Source organism: Passer domesticus, chromosome Z (genome assembly GCF_036417665.1).
Source record: "Passer domesticus isolate bPasDom1 chromosome Z, bPasDom1.hap1, whole genome shotgun sequence".
Lineage (NCBI taxonomy): Eukaryota > Metazoa > Chordata > Aves > Passeriformes > Passeridae > Passer > Passer domesticus.
Window position 1 is genome coordinate 1,490,296 of NC_087512.1, and position 20,712 is coordinate 1,511,007.

At 47.3% G+C, this 20,712-nt stretch overlaps 1 protein-coding gene and 1 long non-coding RNA gene across 5 annotated transcripts in view; both read left to right on the forward strand.

The window, feature by feature from the left end:
- Nucleotides 1–1,437: 1,437 nt before the first annotated feature.
- Nucleotides 1,438–9,068, forward strand: LOC135291328 (uncharacterized). 4 transcript variants are annotated; one of them, XR_010354129.1, is made up of 5 exons: nt 1,438–1,908; nt 3,213–3,293; nt 4,144–4,487; nt 6,976–7,206; nt 8,756–9,068. It is a non-coding gene; the product is annotated as an uncharacterized LOC135291328 (long non-coding RNA). The 4 variants fall into 4 exon arrangements; XR_010354126.1 differs by having other exon boundaries at nt 1,439–1,719; XR_010354128.1 differs by having other exon boundaries at nt 1,439–1,719; nt 7,025–7,206.
- Nucleotides 9,069–13,736: 4,668 nt separating this feature from the next.
- Nucleotides 13,737–20,712, forward strand: part of SMAD7 (SMAD family member 7) — a 37,352-nt gene continuing 30,376 nt past the window's right edge. Inside the window, exon 1 of the mRNA XM_064405429.1 lies at nt 13,737–13,825. The gene's annotated coding sequence lies outside the window, so the exon portion shown is untranslated. The remainder of the gene's footprint in view (nt 13,826–20,712) is intronic.

A 20,712-nucleotide genomic window follows, 5' to 3' on the forward strand; every position in this document is an offset into this window, starting at 1 on the left:
ACTGTCCTGTTACCTGGATATCAGCTCGACAGAAGGACTCCAGTTTCTCAGCAGCCACAGGAGTGATGCACTGGGCCTTCCTGTAAGCTTGCTGATTAGATTGGAGGCATTTCATGGGATAGGTGGAGACTTAAGGAAAAAAAAGGATTATCTGTTGGTGCTCAGCTGTCTCATATTTATATGCTCGTGTATCAAATGCAGTGCAATGGCCAAGAGCTGCAAACCTTGGCCCAAGCCAGGGCTTCCTGAGGCCCGCAGAGCAGACCTACTCACACCAGTGGGAGCTGGGGCTCTGCAGGAACCAAGAACAGCTCAGGACACAAACAACAGAGAGCAAAACTTTTCAGAAATCCATTAAAGAAAAGGCTGGTGCCAAATCAATAAAGACTGCATGATGGATTAGCTGATGTATGAAACAGGAAAGAGTGAATTGTGTGTTCACTCACTTTTGGCACATCCCACCTGCCCCCCATGGGCTGGAAGGAGATCAGGTGGATTTGTGAGTACACAAAAAGTTACCCTAAAGAGCTGGACTCAGCGGTTTCACCACAGGTCTTTTCTTCAATTGCATATAGTCACAAATAGATTCTTTCTGTTTCTTTGTATCCTGAGCTGACTCAGAAGCTAATTCACAGAGTGTTTAGTGCAAATAATTTCTGACAATAGTCAGAATTCCAATTCCATGGCAATTCTTACCTGTCATATCCAGTATGAACCAAATACCAAGATCCTATTCTCACTCTTAAGTCACAAATTTTACACTTGGAAAAGGCTTTGCAGGTTTTAGAAACACATAGTGGTTTGACCTGATCTTATTTGTCAGCCATTCTTAGAAAATAAGAAGCTGTACATAATATTTTGCTGTCTAATTATGAGGTCCAGTTTAATGCTTTGTCTGCTGCTCTCATGCACTGGTTCTTGCACTGCAGTAAAAGCTGAAAAGTGCCTTTACAGTGTCTTGTCTAGTACAGCAGTATGCATTGGTCAAGCCACTCTGCACACACACACTCTCCCCCTTGTCCACCAGTCCCCATTTTCTCCTTGTCTGTGGTTCCCCTGCAATTCCCCTCCTTTTTCTCAGCTTCCCTGAGATCCTGAGAAGCCCGTCAGCTTTTGCTTTAGGAAGAAGGGTCTAAGCGCATGGGTATATAACACAGTCATGGGATCATGGAATTATTTGAGTGGAAAAGGACCTTAAAGCTCATCCCATCTCATTCCACCCCCTGCCATGGCAGGGACACCTCCCACTGTCCCAGGCTGCTCCAAGCCCCATCCAGCCTGGCCTTGGGCACTGCCAGGGATCCAGGGGCAGCCACAGCTGCTCTGGGCACCCTGGGCCAGGGCCTGCCCACCCTCCCAGCCACCAATTCCTGCCCAACATCCCAAAATGTGTGCCTGCCCTGTGGCAGTGCAGCCATGGCCTGTGTGCTGTCCCTGCAGGCCTTGTCCCCAGTGCCTGGGCAGCTCTCCTGGAGCCCCTGCAGGCCCTGGCAGGGGCTCTCAGGTGTCCCTGCAGCCTTCTCTTGTGCAGGAGAGCAGCCCCAGCTGTGCCAGGCTGGCTCCAGAGCAGAGGGGCTCCAGCCCTATTGCAATTTCCCCTGTGTTTGCTGGGATTTTTTTCCCTGGAGTGCATCGGGCCCAGTTCCCAGCTGTATTTCACAGAGAGCTGCCATGATCCAAAGACCCTCACACATCCAGGACAGGTTTCCAGGAAAACAAGTGAGTTCCAGAGATGCAACAATGGAAACAATAACCCAGTTCTGGAATTGGCAGATGGACAAGGGCTTGTGTCCAGAGGCAGGGAGGAGCTGTGAGGGGCTGATGCCACCCAGCCGGCCTGCCATTGCTCGGGGAGGATGGGGATTGTTTGCTCTGGTCGCTCTCCAGTGTCATCCCCATGACTCAGAGGTGGGGGGATTTCAAGGAAACATTTGAGATGCTCACCGAAAACCTTGTTTTAAAACATGGCTCAGCAAAATGGGTCCCTGTTTCACACGGGAAGACTGCTCACGGCGTGGCAGGGCGAAGTGCTGGAGGCCAAGCAGAGGCCATCAGGCTTCTGGGGCCACCAAAGGCCAGCAGGACTCCCAAAATCCTCCACCAGGTGCTGGAAGGAAAAATATGAAAAGTCTTTGGGGTGCAGTATGACCCAATTAAAATTAAAAATTTTAAAAATCCCTAAGTAACTGTGCTTTTAAAGGTCCATTCCCTTCTCTGGAGAAGGGTCCATTCCCTTCTCTTCTAGGATGGATGCTTGCTAATAAATCAGGAGGGCTTTGTTCATCTGCCAGCTCCCCCACAGGCTGGCTGGGTGGTCTTCCTGCAAGTTAAATCTCTTTAACCTCAGTATCTCTATCTGTGAGATGGGTAGGAAATAATATGTATTTCCTATATATTCCTTTCTCCCCTTTAATGTCAAACTCCAAAAGAAATGCAAAACAGTTAAGAAATCTGAGGTGCTGCTGCTATTTTTTGCATAGAAAAAACCAAAACTCCTGGATGAGGATTTCTTTTAGCCTTATTTGCCGCAGAGATTTTTTTAAATATAGAGGGGATCCAAGAGCGAAGAGGGGCAAAGACTGCCAGAAACTGAATGGGACCCCTTCTAAACAGGAGGATTTGGGCAGAGACCTCCCACCAGCAGACTGGTAATCTCCTGCCTAGACAGGATGTCAGGAACTGTCTGGAAATATCTCCTCCTACCTTGGGTACAGCAGGCACAGGAACACCATGACCTGCAGTGGACAGCCAGGCTTCAGGGTGCTTACCAAACCCACTCAAGTTTCCCAGTGCTCACTAAGCCAGGGCTCACTCAGTCTCCTTATTATTGTATAGTTTTACCTGATCTTGGGTTTTAGCTAATTGCCTTTTACCTTGGATTACCCGGACAAGGTTTTTATGTAACAGTTCTTGCAGAGATGTAAAACATGAGAGAATGGAGAACGGGCCCTGCAGGTTGGTACTTAGGTGGCTCTGACAAGAGTGTGGTCAAGAGCATTGTACAAAATGGCAAATCTGAGCATCCTCAGCTGAGTCAAAGAGCTGTGGCTTAAACCGCAGAGGAAACCATCCAGAGGGAACTGGATCTGTTTTTCAAAGTAGCCAGTCTAGACATAAATTTTGCCACCTTGCACCTTCGTATTCTCCTGCTCCCCTCTCACTGTGCTTCAGGGAAAATCTCAAGATTGCATTTTGTTGTGTTCTATCATCAGTCCCACAATTTCCCAATGCAAACTGCAAGGTGTTAGCAAACAGTGGGAACAGAAGGAACTCTTCGCTGCTGTTGTGAAAGCGTAGGTATAATCTATCCATTTGCTGAATTACAGAAAATTCCTTTCCTCCTGCAGCTGAGTGTTGGCAAAATTGGTCACTTAATTCCAAAAGAATTAATTTCTGTCAAAGAAAGTAACAGCAATTACTTCAATGTCATGGCAACACACACCAGCGCTGTGTGAGATGTCTCTCACCATCTCCTCACTGCAGTCTTCCCTTGGAAATACAAAGAAAAAAATAAAACCAACATAATTTTGGCAGCAGTTTAGCACTGAGGTGTCCCGGGGAAGGATCACACGTGGTACCAAGCCTGCTGGATTTGGGGGAGCACCTCCAGTGAGCATCATTTCAAGCACCCTTTGGGCCCCTGCTCTCCCCAGCCCAGGACTGCTGCCACAGGAGTCTGACAGCACCTCCCTGTCTGCTGCTAAACTCCTCCCCAGAGCATGCACAGGGCTTTTCAGACCAGCAGCCCCTGAAACAGCACAGGACCAGAGTTCTGTGCCCTCAGCAGCCATCTCACAGGACCCAGGGCTTCCAGGGGCTTTGCTGGGTGGTGCAGGGATGACCAGGGTGGGTGTGGGGGCCCAGGATTTTGGCTTCACCATCTGAGAGCAAATGCAAATTATCTTGCTCTCCAAGCTAATGGGAATAAAATCCTTACAGGCCATAAATTATGCTGAGTCTCTCTAGGATCCACAGCTCACCCTCCCAAAAAAATCAGCTCTCTTTGCCTTCGGCCAGGGCTCAGTCAAACACATGGGTGGAGCACGGGCGGATTCCCAATGATATCATGGAAGGATGTGGGTTTGCCTGCAAATTCCTGTGTCTTCTCCTGAGCTAATTTCACTCTTTGTTTACTCTTATCAGGACTTCTGCAGCCAAGAATTAATTAGCAGCACTGCCTTAGTACGCTGGGGTCCTACCAGTTCAAGTCATTGTATGCACACAAAGCCAAGAAGATTTGCACAGCCTAAAACAATTTTTTTGAAAGGAAGTCACTACTAAGCAATATTACTGGTTGAAAAATCAGCTAATTATACCAGCAAAAATAAACACTGAAGGAGAGACCAGCTCTCCAGTTTCACCATATATAAAACAAGCAGTGCTCGTGGTTTGGAAGAAGATGCTTTCATATGGAATTTGACATTTTGTTTTAGCTGCTGAAGAGCTTTCTGTCTGACTGCCCTCCACCATGCTGGGTACCTGGACAGGTCAGGCCAGAGAGCCTCACTTAATGCATGGCCTGGGGCTATGCATTTTTGCCTTTGTTCTGGTTTTTGTGTTTTTATTGTTTTGGGGGGTTTTTTTGTTTGTTTTTGGGGTTTTTTTTGGGGGGGGAGCGTGGGTTTTGGGGGGTTGTTTTTTTGGGGGATTGGCTTTTAAAAATTGTTTTGTTTTTAAGAAGGATAAAAAGTGTCCAAACAGAGTGATACTTTGTCACACAGCACTAATTCAGTTACTTGAAGTGAGACACGCAGAGGCTATTTGCTTCCTGTAGTTACTAAAGTAAATAAATCGCGAGTAGATTAAGTGCTGGGTGATGAAGGCAACATTGTACAATATCCCCCAGCCGACGCTTACATTTCCGAGATAAGATACACGCCGAAAAGGCTGATGAACTACAGGCTTTCCCATGAAACTCCTACAACCACCACTACTAAAAATATCACCTAGCCATACTTGCTAAAATAAACATTTATATGCACAGATAATCCCCACGCTTCCATGGAGGAGCCAGCGGGTGCTGAGCTGCTGGGAAAAGCTGTGCCAGGAGTGCTGTACCTGCAGGGTTCCTGCCAGGGGCTCTTCCAGGGCACCATTCCAAACTATTGACAGCAGCTGGGAAGTGGGAGCAAACCCAGGCTGCACATCCCAAAACAAACCACCAGCAAGAGCAAGCACAGAAATGAAAGGCCACGGAGATGCTGCCAGGGCTGGAGCCCCTCTGCTCTGGAGCCAGCCTGGCACAGCTGGGGCTGCTCCCCTGCACAAGAGAAGGCTGCAGGGACACCTGAGAGCCCCTGCCAGGGCCTGCAGGGGCTCCAGGAGAGCTGCCCAGGCACTGGGGACAAGGCCTGCAGGGACAGCACACAGGCCATGGCTGCACTGCCAGAGGGCAGGCACAGATTTTGGGATGTTGGGCAGGAATTGGTGGCTGGGAGGGTGGGCAGGCCCTGGCCCAGGGTGCCCAGAGCAGCTGTGGCTGCCCCTGGATCCCTGGCAGTGTCCCAGGCCAGTTTGGACAGGGCTTTGGAGCATCCTGGGACAGTGGAAGTTGTCCCTGCCCATGGCAGGGGGTAGGATGGGATGAGCTTTAAGTTCCAACCCAAACCACACTGTGATCCTATGCATTTTTTAAAATTTGTTGTAGGCAGAAGAAAAGCTTTAGTAAATATTTTCACGTCATAATTTTCATCCCACTGAGAACATCAGACCAAGATAATAAGAGTCTCATTTCCTCTTAGGAAACTAAATGAGAAATGAGGCTTGGAAAGAGGCTCCTGAAGTCAGCCACTCTGTCACCCAGCTCCATGGGGGATCACCCACAGGAAACACAAAACATGGTTTCCCTTTCCTTCAGGGACACTGTGCTAGGAAGATCTCTTGGGATCAAAACCTCCCTCTCCCAATGAGCTCCCACCTCCATTAATTTCTTCTTGGGACAAAGGCCATGTCCCATGTATGGCAGGTAGACATGTTGAGCATTAAGGTGCTTCTGGCCCACAAAAGGCACTCATTTATTTTTCTGAAGTGTAGGAAGATGGGACATTGGGTAGTCCTTTGCCAGACAAAATCACCTGCAGAATTCAAAGCATTTTAGTGTGGGACACCAGAAGCCAGTCAAGAAACTTATTCAAGTGCTCTGTGTGATTATTTGAGTTCCAGACTGCTTAGGGTGGAAAGAGACCTTAATACATCACTGCCATGGGCCAGGACACTTTCCTCTAGACCAGGTCACTCAAAGCCACAATTCTGCTCAGTCAAGACTACAAGTATTGTTTAATTTGGGTGTTTTGCAACATTTTAACTCTGTTTTTCTGCCTGGGTTTTTTTTTTGGTTTTTTTTTTTTTTGTGCCTGGGATGGGAAGGCAGCACTGTGGCCTTGAGACAAAACAACACAGCCCCTGGAACCCGAGATGAACAGCTCTAAGTGCTTACACAAGAAGGGCTCATGAGGTAGCTCTGAATGAAAACCATGCCAAAATCATGTATTGGGGCTCATTACATACAAATCTCAGAACAAAGATAAGCCAGCCCAACCATCTGGATACATATGACATAAAATAGTACACACGATTTAGGTTTTGCTCTTAAATCCTCCTGTCCCCAAAAAAGAAAGTGAAGTTTACTCTAAACGTTGTTTCTTTTTCTACTAAAAACATCTAAATTCGAAAGTCCTTGAGCAAGCTGTTCCTTTTCTATTCCAATTCTTAAAGCAAATAAAGCCATCAATGTCCCCCGAAAGTTAACAATTGAATTGCAAGAAGGAAATGCAAGGAGACAGGTCACCCTTCAATACTAGGTATTTATTTTCTTGTATTAAGTGTTCCTAGTAGACAAGTGAAAGAAAATAGCTCAATTTTTGCCTTCCACAATGTCACTTCTAAGAATCATTTTTGCAGTTCCAGGAAAGATCAATCACATTATTGCTGGCAGTAAGTAGCACTCCCACAAGCTGTTAAATTCTTTACCTGCAGACAAGTGGCTCTTGAATAGCTAAAAAACCCTATTTCCTGCCTTTTGAAGATATGAAAGAGACTCAAAAGGATTATGAAATCACTGTAGCAGATAACCTTCAGACAGCAGCATCATCAAAAGGCAAGGATAAACAACAAAATTCATCCAGCATCTAACAGTGTAACGTCAGTAAGTCCCAACTGGAGAGGAGCAGCCTTCAGCAAAACCGGGGTCTACAAGGAGTATTCTTGGTGAGTATGAGGAAAGGATGTATCATGACTGACAGCAGTAGTATACACATTAATATATATATATATATATATATATATATATATATATATATATATATATACACATGTGTCTTTAACAGCACATGACACTTCAGAGGAAAGAAACCACAGATCTGTAGTAAAAATTAACGAAAATACCAGTGTGATACAGAAGTGTATTTCTCAATTTAAAATAAAAATATCCTACAGTCTAGACTGGGAGTCTGGGTCCAAAATCTCCTGGGGTCACCTTATCTAGAAGTGACAAGCTCACTTGCAAGGAAGTGCAGAAAGGGTCTGTTTGTTGTGCATGTCCTACAATCACATATGGCCACCTGAAATTGTGAGATTTTTGATTGGTTGCTCTTTCCATAAAGTCTTGAAGTCCTATGCACTGGGACTGAAGTTGGGCTGCCCCTCTTTCTTCCCTGGACTTTCTCCCCAGGATTTTTCCCTTTGTTGCTCGCTTCCCTCACAGCTGGCCCATGATCCCCCATCTCCCAGCAAAGTCACCATGAGAGAAACAAAGTGCTTGTGGTGTTGCACAGACCAAACACAAATGTCCTGGCAGGAACACCTTTATCTTTAAAGGTGTTCTAGCACAAAAGAGCTTACAACAAAAGCTGTAAGTACTTTCAAACTATCCCTGATACCAGTTAAATTTGAAAGTGTTCAACCTCCCATGGGAGCAAGTCTTGTTTCCAGGTGTATTAAAAGTACTTTAGGTTATTTTTGACATCTCATTTTAAATGTCTCACTGGGCACTTGTTCTGGCTGTGCATACTGGGTTTGCACAGCATTACACAAATCATGGGACCACAGCACGAGCACTAGGAAACTCGGTGCTCTGCATTTTGAAAATTCACAAGAAAATCATTATTTATGATCTATCAGTGTTAGCACCCTCACAATCCTGGAGGATTTCTTCTTCCTCAGGAGGCAGGATTGGCCTCTTCTTCCTCAAGAGGCAGGATTGCTCCATGGAGGGCTCAGCATCCAGGTGGGTGGGCAGGACAACAGAGGGATGTGGACCAACACCTTTGGAAGTGAAAAGGAGATGGTCAGCTGGTCAGACTTATTGACTGGCAGGGCTAATGAGTATCAGCAAAAATACCCTCCCAGCACTGTGAACTTTGATTTCCAACACAGACAGATCCTTCTGCACTTGTAGCTCCTGACGCTTGGGAGAGGGGTTTGAGCTACAGGGGAGGAAGGGTTTAGAAGTCAGCACCAGCTGTATTTCCTGGGTGTGAGAAATGTCTGGGTGCCATGGTACCGTTCTGCTGCTAACTGCTCTGAGCACAGACAACACCAATTTCTGCCCTAACCAACCTCACCTGGAAGACTAACTCTGCTGAAAAGGTATTAGTTAAGAACTACCACCTGGAGCCAGATTGATAAGTGTTTGCCCCAATGACCCAACCAAAAAAGGGGCAGATCAGGCACTGCAAACTCTCTGTGAGCAGAGCTACTCAGGGCAATGAAATACATGATGGCAAACAGTAAATTTTCATATGTCCTTTGATCACAGTCCAGATGCTGCTCTGTCTGTGTCATCCACATCACTCCATGACCCAGCTCTGGATGAGTGGAGCTGAGCAAAGGACAGCCTGTGCTTGAGTTCCCAGAGGATGAACCATGTACCAGCAGGTAACAGCAAGCCAAAAATTTGAGATTAACATTCTGATGGCTCATATTTTGTCCGTCATCACTGACAGAGGATTTGCAGAAAGATGTCTCACCTGTAGTGACAAATGAACTCATGCTTTGAAGATAACAACTTCCCTTGAATTGCTCTCATTATTCCATGCCTTAGACTGCCAACACTGTATGTACATCTTCTTTTGAGCTTCCCTTGAATTGCTCTCATTATTCCATGCCTTAGACTGCCAACACTGTATGTACATCTTCTTTTGAGCCAAACCTACCAGAACAACTGGATTTTAAATTATATCACAAAGTGGCAGGATGAGATAATGATACATGTCCCCCTCACATGCCATTTTCCACAAGGCCTAGAAGGGATCATCATACTTTATTTTATGATCAACAGGTCACTCATCTATATCTGCTTTGAAGCCACAATAGACTTTTTGCCAATCACTAATAGAAACTAAATAAACACAGCCAAACAGTGTCATCTATCTGTGTGGTGAGTAATTGTGAGGGGCTCCTCTTTAAATAGATGCTTAAGTAAATATAGAGATATCATTTTACAAATGCTGGCTCAAGAAGAGTTGTTGGGGAACTACAAAGAAGGGACATCTCACTTAGGTATGTACGTATAGAAGTGCAAACATGGGTCTAATACCATTATCAAGCAAATACCAAAAAAATTTAATTTGGCTTTTATTGCCCCCTGTGTGTGTTCTTCAGTGTTCACCATGCTCATGATGTAAAAGTGCCTTTCCATTTCCAAAGCCTCGTTCACAAAAATGACCTTTTTATTGAATGTTTTCCTTCCAGCAGGCAGCACTTTATTTCCCAAGGAGGCTGTTGAGGGACTATTCCATATATAAGAGTTTGTGTGAGGGTTACAACGCACATGATGACGGGTTATAATGCAGATGTATGATCTTTCTAGACCCTCTCTCTGTCTCTCCCTCTGTCTGTGTTTATTAATGACCCTGTAGCTCTGAGCCCGGAGCACTGGGTGTTCTGGCTGACGCAAGTTATTTTGCTCTCAAGGGCAATCCTCCCTCTTGTGTCCTTGGGGCACAGCATTCACCCTCACCTCTACACCTGCCGTGTCAGGCTGTGCCCTGGGTACAGAGGTGTAGGTTTCTCAGTGCCATATGGAGCTCCCTGCTACCTGCAGCACAGTAATTTAAATATTAAGGACGCGTTGGTTTGGAAAGTTCAGCTCTCGGTGAGCAATACTCTGTTAACTGCAGGAAGAGGGAAGTAGAAATCGGGAAGAGGAAGCAATGGGGAATCATAAAGGGTTTCAAATGCTTTTGTAATTGTCTGCAGATCAGACACAGGGCTGGTGACTCCCATTGATGCCTGCCAGCACAAAACCACCGTGGCTCACCCGGCCACCTGAGTGGGACTGAAAGATTTATCTCCAGACAAACAATGGAGATGGTGGCAGAGAGGGAGCAGGCAGACATGAAAGACAGTGGGGCACAGGAAATTGCTTCCAGGCAGGAAACTTTGGCTTACAAATTTGTATAAAGAAGGAAACAGGTCTCCTAGGGTTTCTGGTGTTTGAGCATCGACTGTCATTGCATTTCTGCTGTTCCTCTTCACCTCTCCTCCAGAGCTCAGTCCCTTCAACCTCTACAACTCACAGCCTCCTCTATTCCTATCAATAAAACTCTTGAATCAGAAGACAAGAAAAAATTTTGCGATACCACTGCCACTGCAAATAAACAGGTTGCCAGGAGAAAAGGGGTCAGCATTCCTGGGACTTGGACCCAAAGAGAGGGAGATGGCAACAGGACACAGCTCTTTGCAAGAGGACATCCAGATTTCTTCAGCTGCCAGGGGCTCGGAGCTTGGAAGGATTATGTGGTGAGATGGCACATCATTCTTAGTGTTCTATCAAATGGGGCCATACACTCATGTTTTAGAGAAATGTCTGAATTTGTGACTGCTGCAGAAACTCAGTGGGAGCTGTGGCCAGAAATATGGGCTGGACACAGCCTAGACTGTGGGCAGAAGGGCAGGGGGGATCCTGCCCCTGTGCCCTGGGCTCAGGTGAGACCCCACCTGCAGAGCTGCCCCAGCCCTGGCTCCAGCAGCACAAGGACGTGGAGCTGCTGCAGCCAGTGCAGAGGAGGCACGGAGATGCTGCCAGGGCTGGAGCCCCTCTGCTCTGGAGCCAGCCTGGCACAGCTGGGGCTGCTCCCCTGCACAAGAGAAGGCTGCAGGGACACCTGAGAGCCCCTGCCAGGGCCTGCAGGGGCTCCAGGAGAGCTGCCCAGGCACTGGGGACAAGGCCTGCAGGGACAGCACACAGGCCATGGCTGCACTGCCACAGGGCAGGCACACATTTTGGGATGTTGGGCAGGAATTGGTGGCTGGGAGGGTGGGCAGGCCCTGGCCCAGGGTGCCCAGAGCAGCTGTGGCTGTCCCTGGATCCCTGGCAGTGTCCCAGGCCAGTTTGGACAGGGCTTTGGAGCATCCTGGGACAGTGGAAGGTGTCCCTGTCCACAGTAGGGGGTGGAATGCAATAATTTTCAAGGTCCATGACAAGGGATGGAATGAGATGCTCTTCAAGGTCGTTTCCAACCAGAACCATTCTGACTCCATGAAAACAGCTGCTCCCAGCTGGGCAGTGGCACCATCTCCCCTGTGCAGCTGCAGACCTCCCAGGATGTACCCGTTTGCTGGGTCCCAAAGCAGTGATCCCCAAAACAAACCTGAGCTGCAGTGCATCCCTCACCCCGTGTCCCACCTGGATCACCCAGCTCCCTGGGCATCTCCTCGGGGTGAGCAGGCTTCCCACATGGGCGTGTCACACACACAGCAAAGGGTATCCAGGAGAAGGAATTGCAGTCTGAAGGGATTTGTGTCCTCTCAGAGGCTCTCAGGAGATACTAAAAAAATATTAGACCAGAAATCTAGCTTTCTTCTACCAAAATATATGTGGGGTGAATGCCACCTAATGCATGGTCCAGCCAGGCAAGTGCCAATAGTGAAATAAATGCTTTCAATCAGTGTCAAATGGTATATGAGGCATTAAGTTTTTCCTATCCAGCCTGGTGAGCAGAGATGAAGTGCCTTGGCAGATGCTGGAGCAGAAATCCACACTGCCCTCAGGGGCACATATAATGGCATGGGATTTCTGTACATTACAGCATTCCTTTAACACCATGTCATCTAACGACAGACTTTCTTCTCTTTTTTGGGGGGTAGGGAGATAGAAATTAGGTTTGTTGTATGGTTTCCTCCCTCTTAGCTGTTTCTTGGTTTAGCTTTCAAATAGGCCATGGATTACGTGTTAACTGTGAATAAAAAAAAATTAGTTCTGCCTTGCAGTGGGTGCCCTTTGGAGTCTGGGAGGGGAGAAACTGCACCTCCTGACTGCCAGGAGCTGACCTGCACTGGAGTAATAACACAGAGAGGTAATAACCTGTTAATAAGCACAGCCACAGCTGGGTAAACTGAGGAACAGGGTGGCAGGGGTGACAAAGGGTGTTGTGGAGCAGAGTGGGCAGAGGATGTGGCAGCATGGAGGTGGCAGCAGGTGGGGCTGCCAAGGGTGAAGGGTGGCAGGGAGAGGAGAAAGAGGAGAATGATGAGGAAGAGGAAGAAGTGGCAGGGAATCCCCAGCCTCAGGGATACCACAAGGGCTGAGACTGGGCAGGGCAGCAGCACAGGCTGAGGAGTTCTTGTGTATTCTGTAATGTCCCCTGTGCCAGCACTGCTGGGGCACCTCCAGTGCTGGGACAGCTCTGGGCCCTCGGGACAAGAGAGACACTGAGGGGCTGGAGCGTGTCCAGGGCAGGGAACGGGGCTGGGAAGGGGCTGGAGGCCCAGGAGAGGCTGAGGGAGCTGGGAAGGGGCTGAGCCTGGAGCAAAGGAGGCTCAGGGGGGCCCTTGTGGCTCTGCACAGCTCCTGCCAGGAGGGGACAGCCGGGGGGTCGGGCTGTGCTCCAGGGAACAGGGACAGGAGCAGAGGGAACGGCCTCAGGCCGGGCCAGGGGAGGTTCTAGTTGCAAATTGAGGAAAATTTCTTCCCTGAAAAGAGCTGTCCAGCCTGGCAGAGCTGCCCAGGGCAGTGGTGGAGTCCTCATCCCTGAAGAGATTTAAAAGCTGTGTGGATGTGGCACTTGGGGACAGGGGATAGCGGTGGCCTTGGCAGTGCTGAGGCAATAGTGGGACGCAATGATTTTGGAAGGCTTTGGCAACCTAAACAATTCTGTGATTTTATACATATTACCACATATTTCCCATTGTTCAACTGCAAGATGCTCTGAGCTGTGGCATGGCTCACATCCTTTATCCCAGGGATGCATCCCAGCCAGTGCTGTGAGAGAGCCCTGATGGGGACAGAAGGTGTTATTTGCAGCAGGACTCTGTAGGCAGGGAGGTAGCACTTAAAATAGTTCAGGTGTACAGAAAATGAATCCTTTCTTCTGAGACTCTGCCTAGTTTTGTGTTCCCGGAAAGCCAAAGCAATTAAGAGAGCTTTCTGGCTTTGCCTAATCTAATTTACCACATTTTTCCGTAATGAATATGTTGCAGAATAGTTTAACTAGTCTGGACCAAAGGCACTTTCAGAGCAGTACCAATTTACCTTACCTGCTGTTCTGCAGTGAGACAGAGGGAGATGATGCACCGAGACTCAACCTGGGGCTGGCCAGAGGGATCAGGACAACGTGCCATGACGTTCCCAGCTGTGACCCGAGAAGATGAGACCTTGCCGTCTGTCCTTTTTATCATAGGAAGTGTCCAAGGCCAGGTTGGATGGGGCTTGGAGAAACCTGATCTAGAGGAAGGTGTCCCTGCCCATGGCAGGGGGTGGGACTGGATGGGCTTTAAAATCCCTTCCACCCCGAACCATTCCAGGATCCTGTGATCTTCCCAACGACCGAGTGCTGGTGGAGAAGCCCTGAGAGCTCTGAACCCCACTGACAGGCACCCTTTGGAGGTGAGGCTGCTCTTTGTAGGAGTCAGTAAGGTCTTGAGAAACCCGAGTTGCTCACTTAGCACATCACCATAAACAGAGAGACTAAGAAGAATAATAATAATAATAATAATAATAATAATAATAATAATAATACTTAGCACTAAGGACAATAGCTGTCAGGGCTGTGAAAGGGATGGTTCTTGCAAAGCTCTGTTTATGGTGCCTGTGATATCAGAAAGTCTGGCAGGAGGTCTGCTGCTCGGATTTCTTAAGGGCTTTAGGAGGTGGTAATTGTCTCACTTTTGCTTTAAACACCGTGTTAATTATGGTTTTAAACAATGGCTATAAAGTCATCCTTTAATTCTTTGTGAAGTGCTCTTCCCTGTCTCTGTGATTTGGGAGGCAGGTGAGTGTTGGAAAACACTGGGACCAGGTCACAATTAAGTACCCTCACTAGGACCAGCAAACAAATAAAAACCTTTTTAATTTTGCTGATGGTAACTGATACACTTTAATATCTAAGGTCTTTCTCTGAACCTGAAGGTGCAGTTAGCCTAGAACCCATTACAGTGAACTTTTCCCCTTTGCTGTAAATCAGTTTTCTTCTCTATTCCATATTTGGTGTTGGGTGGTTTGGCTTTGTGTCATTAAATGATGCCAGCAGACTCCCAGAAAATCATAAAATTAAAAAAAAAAAAAAAGAAGAATGTCTCCAATACACTTTGGATATTTCAGACCTAAAGTTACTTTTATGTCTTTGAAGAAAACCTCAAATATTAACACATATGGGAGATGGTGAGCCATGTTCTGCAGTCTCTAGAAGAGCCACAGGTATCTCAGTCAGTACAGCTGTTTTTACCTCCTCACAGAATATGTAATTTTTCCTCTTAAATGAAGAGAACAAGTCTGGGCCTCCTTTGGATTAATCATTGCTATCAGATGGCGTGCCTTCTTCCCTCCAGATAAAATGAATGTGCAGGTTTGGGTAATGCGCTTTTGAAAATCCAATCTTTAAATTACACTTTACTTCTAATACTTCTTTTTTTTCTTCACTTTATGCAATTTGGATTGTGAAATCAGGGAAGTCAGTTCCTGCCCAATCCTATATTTCTTGTTTACCTGAAACTCCCTTACATGAGGTTGAAAGAAATTTTCTCATCCTGAAGGTAGTGACTATCAGGCAGAGTTTCAGTTTTATTTTTTTAGTGCTAGCTACTTTCCCATTCTCAAGCAATTTCCATCACTTGGAAATTTCAGAGAAAAAAAAATCAATTCCCAGCAGGTTGCTTTTCCTGGAACCAAGCCATGTGCGAGACTGTCATGAAAGCATTTCTGTTTGGTTTAATATTTGTAAAAAGTTATTAAAGAATCCCAACCCTACATTTAGACAAATGAGGACTTTTCAATTATCTGTTTTAATACACTGGCCCTACTAATTCATAAATTATCGGGTATGAAGAGCTATTCCTTCTGTCTAGACTACCCACCTGAGTAACTCGGGGCAGAAAGGCTCCCTGCACCCGTACAGGTTTAAACCAGCTGGAGCTCATCTGCTGAATACCACCAAAACCTCATTTCACAATTATTATTGACAAAACATCCGCCACAACCAGTGGTTAATTACTCCACCTGGATCATTACTGCTGAAAAATGATGCTTCACTTCTCAATTGTGTCCTCCTAGCACAGCATCTGCCTTTTCTTTTTTTCAGCCATGCAGCTATTTCATGGCTAGGTCATTGCAGATAAAAGATGTTACTTGCCTCAGCTGTCCTGATTTTGAAGCATCTTTTAATTATTTCATGTACCTTCTCCCTTCTCTCTCAAACGCCCCAAAAAGGCATATTGTAAGTAAATCCAAAATATTGAAATCTAGACCTATAATGCTCCCAGGGAGCTGCAATATGAAGAAGAATCTAATAATTTTGTTATTTTGAGTGAGTATTTGTATTGGATTTGAGGACACAAGATCCAAACTGTGTTCCTCAGAGCAGACTGTTGTGCAGTGTAACTGTGATACTCCACATGTAAAAGGTCAGGGCTTCATAAAGTCCTTGATTGCAGATGTCTGATAGTTGGATTATTTTTTTATGTCAAGCTGTAGGTCAGAAAGAGGGGCAGTGATGCTGAACAATTCACCATAAACATGAGAATTTTCTTTTTACAGCAGGTCAGTCCCTGTCTCTGACTGGAAAAAATTCCCATTAGTGTCACTGGGAATTTTGCTTGGTAAAGTCTGTGAAAAGCATAGGCTGTTATATTGCCATCTGTGAGGACATGACTAATGTTTGAGGGAGAGAAATCAGCTCCACAGTGCATCTGGCCAGGCCACTGCAATAAATACAGAGAGAGACACATAAATGATGGTAAGGTTACGACCTATCCCATTAAAAAGGAAGGAACTCCAAAATTACACCCCTACCTGCCAGCAATAGGAAATACAGAAGCTGGAGTTTTTCCTCTTGCTTTGCTTGCTACTCTCTCATCCCTTTTACAACTGTTTCCTCCTGCCGAAAAGGGTTTGGGGTGGTTTTGTTTGATTTTAGTGAGGGTGTTGTGGGTTTCTCCCGCTGGTAAATTGATCTGCAGGGCAGTGACACCTCAGCCTCCTCTCCTGGGTAAGAGGAGGGGCACACCCCTGCCTTGTGGCTGCATCTGAGTAGCCCATTCCTCAGGAGCTGATAAATCCTCCTAAAGCCAGAATTCAGGGACTGCCTTGATAACATTAGGGCTAAAATGTTGCTTTTAAGTGATGGACACCCCACCCTTCCCCAGTGCTCCTGGGCATTGGTGTTGCAATGTTGTATATGCCAGAGCCCAGGAGGCAGTGGATCCTCACTTGGGATGCACCCTGAGGTCCTAGAATCATGGAAGCAAGGAGGAGTTTGGGTTGGAAGGGATCTTAAAGATCCTCTGGTTCTGATCTCCCTGCCAGGTCTGCAGGCAAATGTGGCTGAAACCAGAAAGCCTTGGTCTCCTCAGAGGTGTCAGGGGGAGGAATCATAGGGTAACAAATACCCTTATTTCTCATGTCAGCCCCAGCTCTTTCCATACACCCTGTTGTTACCCCACAGCCAACTACAGGTTACTACAAATAAAACATTGAAGTTTGTGCAAATGCACTAACTTAACATAGAGAGGGTTTTGATTTACACTACTGAAACTGAAATACCAAAAGAGGGTTGCCAGCTGTACTGTCTGCTTGTGCTTATCTTTAAAGTGGTCCAGCAGAGTCACTTTGCTATTACAGAAGGAAAAAATTCCCTTTCTGAGAGCTTACATGCCAAAACAAATCTGAAAACTTACTTTGGACATCTGAAACGCAGGAGTGCAGGTACAACACAAATGAAAAGTTACAATTTAGGTTATGCATTAACATCATATATTTTATATTAAGATTGAGTCAGACTCTGCTGTATCCTAAGGACCTATGTGCAGGCAAATGCCAAAGGCGCTGGGATCTCTGGGCTGGTCTTCTAGAGAAAGAAACAAACCTTTTTCTCAGCATAGCCTGTCCCAGCCAAAGGCATTGTCAAGGTTTCCTTTATCTGTAAAATCAAATATTGCATCTGTCTCCATCCCTCCACTTTACATCTTCCCTCCTGTGTCTCCTCTGCCTGGCCTGTGGCTCCCCAATGACACTGTGCTCACTGCCCAGCTCCACCATCATCCCCTCCCAGACTGTCTGACCTAAATCCCTCTCACCTCCTGGTCATAAATCCCACTGGTGACATCCACCAGGAGCTGGGCTGACCCTTGGCCCCGCTGGTGACACAGCACTGCTGCCAGGGGCTGTTTGAGGGACAGAGGTGTGGCAGCTCTGTGCACACTGAGGGTGGCAGTGAGTGACCACCAGAGAGGCCGTGGAGGGCAGGCACTGCTCCACCTTGGCTTGCCGTGGTCATGGGGCACCAGATCCTTTTTGCCAGCAGCATTTTCCCTCTGGCAGCAGCCCGCATTCATTTTTCCTTCCTCTGGGTCCTGATCCTTGCACCACCTACCTCCCTCTTTGATGGATGTAGTTACACCAGCATCTTACATTGCAAACAGCAAATCCTCCTACTAAAATTAGGGAAACATTGAGTTTTAATATGTACTTATATATGTAATTTCCTTTATGCTGGCATAAGGGAGACTGCCCTGTGTTTAACCCCTTTCTAGCTACCAAGCCTAGACACTGTAACAGCTGTGTGGTCAACAGGTAAAACTAACAAAACTTCAGCCAGCAAAGAACATGGAGTCAGGCATGTGTGAGTGCCTGGATGAATCCAAATTTTCCCATGCTGGAAGAAACCCCCCAGGGACAGCACTGGTAGACATTTGATTTGGGTGGCCCAGCCCCCAGGGGTTCGAGAGGGGAATGGCTTTCCCCATGGCTTGGTACAGGCAAGGAAGCATCTCATCTCACCAGGCTTTTTTCTCTTTTTTCACACAGGATGGTGTAGGTTCGAAAGGACCTTAAAATTCACCTTATTCCAACGCTTTCTTTCATGGGCAGGGACACCTTCCACTATTCCTGGTGGCTCCAAGCCCCATCCAGCCTGGCCTTGGGCACTGCCAGGGATCCAGGGACAGCCACAGCTGCTCTGGGCACCCTGGGCCAGGGCCTGCCCACCCTCCCAGCCACCAATTCCTGCCCAACATCCCAAAATGTGTGCCTGCCCTGTGGCAGTGCAGCCATGGCCTGTGTGCTGTCCCTGCAGGCCTTGTCCCCAGTGCCTGGGCAGCTCTCCTGGAGCCCCTGCAGGCCCTGGCAGGGGCTCTCAGGTGTCCCTGCAGCCTTCTCTTGTGCAGGGGAGCAGCCCCAGCTGTGCCAGGCTGGCTCCAGAGCAGAGGGGCTCCAGCCCTGGCAGCATCTCCGTGCCTCCTCTGGATTCACTCCAGCAAGCCCGTGTGCCTCTGCTGAGGCAGCCCAGGGGTGGGTGCAGTAAATTTCCCCCTGTCCCCACTTTTACTGAATCCTTTTCCAACAGACCAGCTTGGAATGGCTGCCAGCAGGCAGGAGCACCAGCACTGAAGTGGTGATTTTAGCTTGCAGGGCTGTGTGACAGCAGTGGGCATGGGATCCTCGTCTCCCCGTGCTGCTCACCACACAGAGAGGCTTCCTGAAGAATGTTTTTCTTTGCAGACCTTGGGGCTCATAGCTTGAATCTGCTCTCTTGACATGAGCTGCTGGAGTGGAAGGAGACCGGCTACAGCCAAAACGGCTTCACAACCCAGACTTTGAACATTGCTTGAGAGCTCTGCTCTCAAAATAATGCATAAAAATAGAAGCAGGGCCACAAGCTTAGCTATTCCTAATGTGCACAAAAGGATGGGAGAGTGCCAGGAGCCAGCCTGCGCTGCCTCTGCCCCTGCCTTCAGCCTGGCTTGTTCTCTCCTACCTCCCCTGACTGGCTTTTCACTGCTGTGAAAAGGAGAGACATACCCCCAAAAGAGCAAAGTGTGTTTGTTATTGACCCTCGCCTGGAAAGTGTATGAAGAGGGATCAGCTCTGTTTGTTTGTACCCGGTAATGATGTCAGGAAAAGGGCTTTTTTCCCCCCCAAGTCTGGTTTTATCCCCTTTGTTGGAAGTGCCTTTGGTGAGTCTCACACCCTGGTGCTGTTAGCAAAACAATTAGGTTAACAGTGCCTTGGCTCCAACTGTCTGTCAAAGGCTGAATTGCAATGCAAATTAACCCGGCTTTAGCTCTTCAAAGCCAGCTGGGTTCAGGAGAGGTCCCCAGAAGCCCCCGTGAGAACGGAGGTCTGGGGCTGGGGAGGGTGGGCTCGGCGGGGTTTTACATCCAGGACCTAATGTGTTTGGCAGGAGGGATGCAGAACGTTGCGCAAACACATTATACAAATGTAACACGTTGTATAAATCCTCTCAACACTCCAAAGGGGCTTAGAAGAAAGGCGGGAGAGACTTTTTAGTAGGGCCTGAAGTGGCAGGACAAGGGGTGATGGTTTTAAACTAAATTAGGGGAGATCCAGAGTATATAGAAGGAAAAAAATCCTTGTCTGTGAGGGTGGGCAGGCCCTGGCACAGGTTTTCCAGGGAAGCTGTGGCTGCCCCTGGATCCCTGGAAGTGTCCAAGGCCAGGCTGGACGGGGCTGGAGCACCCTGGTCTGGTGGAAGGTGTCCCAGCCCTGACAGACGAGGTGGAACGAAATGAGCTTTAAGGTCCCTTCCAGTCTAAACAATTCTTGAATTCTATGACTCAAACATATTTTATTTCTCCTCAGGGATTAACAGTGCCCTTCATGCATTTCAGGACAGGTTTCTGGCCCAGGGTGACATTTGAGCAATCCATCCAGAGCAGGGCAGGCTGTGGGTATCACCCTGCTTTCCAAGTGTCCCCTCAGCCCAGGTCCCTTTCCCATACTTATCAGCTTCATTATGTTTATTTCTGTATTTTCCATATGGGCACATACATATGGTCTGTTTAAACAAGTTTGCAGGGTTAATTGGAAAGCAGTTCTTTATCAGTTATTTAATATTTAGCACTTCTGGGGCGATTTTCACCTGCAGAGATCACAAAACCAGGCAAGTGTTGATGGCTATGGGAAATCAGAGGTGACAAAGCCCAGGTCCCTACTCACAGGGACCTGGGGCAGGTGCCCAAGGTCACCTGGAGAACCTATGGCAGGGCCAAAAATTTACATTAACGCCTGGACCCCATTCCTGTCCTCCACCTCCTCACAGCACACGGCACACTGTGCTTTTTGTCACTTCCTTCATGACAATAAAGTAATCGTAGCTGTCAGTGCTGAGGCAAGTGGAGCTACAAAGGGGAAAATTGAAAAAGGAGATTTTAATCTCATTTGTGACAGCCTGGCAAGTTTTGAAAAATTAAAAAGTATAACACATGGTTTAATGAACATGTCCAACATGTCTTTCACCAGCAAATATTGGAATGAGAAGG